This window comes from Capsicum annuum, chromosome 10, assembly GCF_002878395.1.
Source record: "Capsicum annuum cultivar UCD-10X-F1 chromosome 10, UCD10Xv1.1, whole genome shotgun sequence".
NCBI classification, from domain to species: Eukaryota; Viridiplantae; Streptophyta; class Magnoliopsida; order Solanales; family Solanaceae; genus Capsicum; species Capsicum annuum.
In genome coordinates, this window is record NC_061120.1 from 91,181,038 (window position 1) to 91,187,037 (window position 6,000).

Genomic DNA, 6,000 nt, shown 5'->3' on the forward strand with positions numbered 1-6,000 from the left:
TGAGAAACACTAACAAGAGGAATAAAGTTGAAGCTGGCTACGACTCGTAGGGAAAAATCGTTATGAGCACTCATGGTGAAAGATGTTGAGATATTACAAGTTGGTGCCCAGTGGATATGAGACTGATGACGACTCATAGTGTTAGTCTACGACTCGTAGCGCTTAATGTATATGAAGGGATCTAAGAAATAGAATTTCACTAGAGAGACAATGAATCTATCCAACGACTTTATAGGAGACACAATGTGTCTTTTCCTAGTGGATATGATACATTTTAGTAGAACCTGGGTGAACCACATACTTGGAAGTGTGATCTTCATCAAGATTCCTTCTTGCAATCCATCCACATTTGGCACACATAACCTACCTTGATACCTCAAAATCCCATCACTGATAATTTCAAAAGCCATTACCTTTTGTTGACCAATATATTTCTTAATCTGTATCAAAATGGGTTCCTCAGCCTGCTTCTCCTTAACTTCTACACATAGGGAGGATTTAGCTACCCCGTGCACGAACACTCCTCCATCTTTGGAATCTAGGAGCCGAACACCCAAATTTGCAAGCTAATGAATATCTCTCACCATATTCCTCATTCCCTCCTCCACATGAGAAAGACTACCCATAGGCAACCTGCTAAGGGCGTCGGCCACCATATTGGCCTTGCCGAGATGATAATTCAAGATCATATCATAATCCTTTAGTAATTCCAACCACCGCCTATGCCTGAAAGTAACTTCTTTCTGCATGAAAACATACAACAAACTTTTGTGCTCAGTAAATATATCAACCTGCACCCCATAGAGATAATGATGCCAAATCTTTAGGGTGAATGCCACAGCTGCTAATTCCAAGTCGTGGGTAGGATAGTTCTTTTCGTGTACCTTCAATTGTAAAGATGCATAGGCCAACCACCTTCCCATGTTACATAATCACACACCCAAGTCCCACCCGGGATGTATCACAGTATACAACAAAGCCCTCTTTACCCTCAAGAAGGGTTAAAACTGGTGCAGTACTTAACTTGTCCTTCGTTTTTCAAAACTATCATCATAAGAGTCAGACCACATGAATTTCACCTTTTTCTAATTTAATCTCATAAGGGGGTAGCTATGGAGGAAAAAATTTCTAGAAATATCCTGTAATACCCTGCCAAACACAAGAAGCTCCAGATGTCGATTGAAGTCTTGGGTCTGGGCCGTTTTATCACTGCCTCAACCTTTTGGGGGTCAACTTTGATCTCCTTACTAGAATTGATGTGCCTCGGGAAAGCAATGGAACTAAGCCAGAATTCACACTTGGAAAACTTTTCATACAACTAATGATCTCTAAGGGTTAGAAGGATGATTCAGAGGTGATTGGAATGATCCTCCTCATTCTTAGAGTAAACCAGGATGTCATTGATAAAGACTATGACGAACAAATCTAAAAAATGAACAAACACCCTATTCATTAGGTCCATAAAAGTTGCAGGGGCATTAGTCATTCTAAAGGAAATAACTAGGAATTCATACTGACCATAGCGGGTTCAGAAAACTATTTTGGGAATATCGGCCCCCCAACCTTCAACTGATGATACCTTAAATGAAGGTCTATTTTAGAAAAACATTTGGCACCCTGAAGTTTGTCAAAAAGGTCATCGATTCTGGGATGAGGGTACTTATTATTTACTATAACTTTGTTCAGCTGACGGTAATATATACACATACGGAAAAAGCCATTTTACTTTCACACGAAGAGTATCGGAGCACCCCAGGGAGAGACACTAGGACAAATAAAGACTTTATCACGTAGGACTTTCAACTGGTCTTTCAACTCTTTCAATTGTACAGGAGCCATTCTATATGGCTCAAATAGAAATAGGACGGGTGTTCGGCAACAAATTAATACCAAAATCTATCTCCCTATCTAGCGATACCCCGGGGAGTTCAACGGGAATGACTTCAGAAAATTCATTAACTACAGGGATAGACTGGAGGGAAGGACTTCCAACATTTGAATCTTTGATTCGAACAAGATGGTACAGACAACCCTTCGACATAATCTACGAGCTCTAAGATAAAATATGAATTTCCCTTTGGATACTAGAGAACATCCCTCCCACTCTAACACCGGCTCATTAGGATAAGAAATAGTAAATTCAACAGTCTTGGGTAGCATAACATGAATGAAGTCAATCCATCCCCTGTATAGCGTCAAAATAAATCATGACCAGCTCTACCAGATCAGCCATAGTATTACGGTGAAAAATAGACACTACATAATTTCTATAAACTCTCGTAGCCACAATAGAATCACCAACATGAGTGAAAACTGAAAAGGGTTTAGGGATATTTTCAGGTTTAAAATCAAAAAGAACTGCCACATAAGGGGTCATATGACAAAGTAGACCCGGGATTAAGTAACACTTAAACATCACGGGAGAAAATCTGTAACATACCCATAACAACATTTGGCAAAGCCTCTGAATCTTGGCGGGCAGGTAAGGCATACAACCTATTGCGACCACTGAATCACGGTGAAAAAAGTAGTATACTTTGATGGTGGAGCTGTACAGTTAGTTTGGAACTTAGAGCCCCAACACTTCCCCTAATTAAGAGGTAGTTTCTCTAAATTTGGCCCACATGGCCGCAAGAGTAGCACGTTCGATTCTCAAAATAACACTTCCCTGGGTAGTTCCTCCTACAAATACTACAGTGAGGGTATAACCTAACGGGCTGAGTCACACTATCCTGGGACTGGGCTTCCTGAATCCTTAACCCACTATTATGCTGGGAGTTATAAAACAGCTAATCAACAAGAGGTTTGGATACAGGGGCGCTAGCTGAAGACTGAGCAATGCTCCAACACATTTTCTTAGACCATTGTTACCCCAATTGCCACCTTGGTTCTAACTGAAATTCTGATCCGCAGACCTAGCTCTCTTAGTTTGCCTTTCCTTCTTCTTCACCTCAGCCATCCTCTTCTACTTGTTGCATATGCATCAATAACCTCGAGAAATCCATGTCCCTATTTAGCATTGCTCCTTTACATTCCAATACCAGATCATCCAAGAGACCATATGCAAATTTTCTCATATGGGCCCTCATGTTTCCTACTAACTCTAGGGCATAATGAGATAGCTGGGTGAACTTTAATATATACTTTTTAACACCCATCATTCCTTGTTTCAAATTCATGAATTCTTTATCCTTTGCCTCCCTCGGTTCCTGGGGAAATAAATGGTCCAGGAAAGCTTCAACAATATTACCCCACACAAAAAGTTTAGCATCTTTACACCTCAATTTCTCCCACTTGTTGTATCACAGGTTAGCTACGTCCTTCAACTGACAGGCTGCCAACTCAACCCCTTCAACTTCATTACCATGTATAACTCTAAAAATTTTCTCTATTTCATCAATAAACCCTTAGGGGTCCTCCTCAACCTTTGTGCTAGTAGAGATGGGTTGGTTCAGCATTATGAACTAACCAATCCGAGTAGATTTAGAAGAACCAGGCACCAAATTCACATCTTCCGACCGACGGGACTGGGAAGCCACAAGCTAAGCAATCATATGGATGGACTGTCGGAACTCATCATTCGAAACTTCTCTTTGAAGAGGCTGGGGATGGTTAACACCGGTCTGTGGAGCCAGAGGTGGACTAGTCTGGATTAGAGGAACTCCCAGAGTAGCAATAAATTTTGGAGTACGAGTTCTGTTATGGGTCCGCATCCATGAGTAGGGCGGACATCATCAATATTGGGGTTCTGCTCATTTGATCTACGAGAAGGCATGATAAATCTCTAAAATATAGGAAATCATGAGTTAGGAGACATTCAGACTCTAAAGAAAGAACTAAGGCATTAAGAAAAGAGAGACATTCCTAAACTTCTAGTAGCTTCCCCCTTATAAGTGTGGTATGCTACACACCAATATAAAGGATTCTACCCGATGTGATTTCACAGACACCTTAGGATCATGAACAGTGCTCTGATACCAAGTTTGTTATGACCCTAATCGAGGCCCTAGCCGCGATGAGTATGCCAAACCATGAATGCCCGAGAGCTCAGTTAACTTTTAAGCATATGCATAATTCAACAACTAATAAAAACACAAAAGTAAACTGGAAATACGGTTATCTTATTATTTCAACTAAAACAACACAAACATAAGTTCATACAGACCCAAAACCATCTAACACAATTCTGCAAACTCGCTACTAAACTGAAAACAACATCTTTCTGAAACCGGGACAAGGTCCTCGGTCGGACCATAAACTAAGTCCAAATGAAAATAACACACAAAACAAGGCCTTCCGAAATAAGGGAGGCTCACCAATCCAAACATCTTAAATGATCTAATGCTTAGCGGGACTCCAGGACTGAGCCTCAGATCTTGAAATACAAGGGGTCAATACGATTATGCTGGTACGCAGAGCAAACCAAAATAGCATACTTTTATACAACATACATGAGAGCGATTCATAAAATATTCTGCATACGATATATGAAAACACATGGGCATACTAAAAAGACTTTGAAATTGTTCTTTGAAATCATGAGTCACTCTTTGTCTTATTTCTGAGCTAGATGGTACACCCTACAGTTCTGTAATTCTAAAAGCTATATGAAATCCTCCCTAGACTCGGCGGTCAAGCCTCCCAGTCCATGTTTGTCGCAAGGATTAGAGTTTCAATAAGGGGGACACGCAAGACCACAAAGAAAGGTGCCATAATCCCCAATCAAATCAACATGTCATGGTAGTGCACAAGACCAAAAAGCATGTCTCCTAACCATAGTACTAAGTTGTGACGGCATGAATCAAGGCACACAAGACCACAAATCATGGTGGAATAATCCAGAGTCGGCGAACAACAGTTTCTAGCGTGGAGTCTTTCAACTCATGCTTTATTCGGGTAATCTTCTAGCTCTCTTTAAGCCCAATGTCTAGCCTCTTAAAACGTAACTCATGGTTACTAACAAATCTTTCTCTTTGTTATTAAGGGCGGATCACAACAGGGTATCGTCATACCTATACTTGCAAGCCATTCACATAATATCAATTCCATAACCCTTCTCCTTCCAAACATGTAAATGACCACCAAAGATTTTATCAAATCATACGTGGATTCTTATTGTCAAAGGCATATAAAACTCATACAACCCATTTTCTTTACAAGACATTAAAATGTGGTGCCATTCAATTTATTCAACACATGCACAATGGTTAGGGAAACTTTTAAGACTTAATAAATTATCCTCTTTCATAAACTAGCCCATACATAGTTAAAGATAAAACTCATGACCAACAAAGTCTCTTAAATCATTCTCTCAAAACAATTTATAATAGATATCATGCAAAGTCCATAAATGTCATCATGGAAAGTAGAGATTTTACAACTTACGTTCATAATTCATCTTTCAATTCAAATCATATATGCACAGGATTATAAATCAAACATCATGGGAAAACCCTATAACAATAACATAATTTCTTCATATTGGTTTCACAATGCATGCTCTTGAATTAATTTACCAAATCCAATATGTTATACGTGTGTGTATATATATATTTAAAATTTAGAAAAATCATAAAAACCTATGCCCATGAGATTTAGGATATCCCCACGTACCTTAGGTTACTTAGTTTAAAGAATGGAACCCTAATCTTGACACTTTCTTGAGAATCTTGAACCTAGAGATTGAACTCTTGATTTTTGGGGGAGGAGTTAGGGTTTAGTTGGGAGAGAAATTGAGTAATCTTTGGCATATAATACCCTAATGAGGACTTAATTTCATGTTATTATGACATGGGGCTATGGGGAAAAGATAAGACTGCCCTTTGGAATTAACTTCATAACTGAATCCGGTTTTGGAGTCCATCGCGTTGCACTAGAGGGCTCATCGCCATAGGCACTGCAACACAGTGAAATTGCAGTGACCTGCTATTTTTGTGATCCAAATATGGCTCAAACCTCGTCTGAAAAATCCAAAACTTCCCTGAAACATGCCCTTAACAC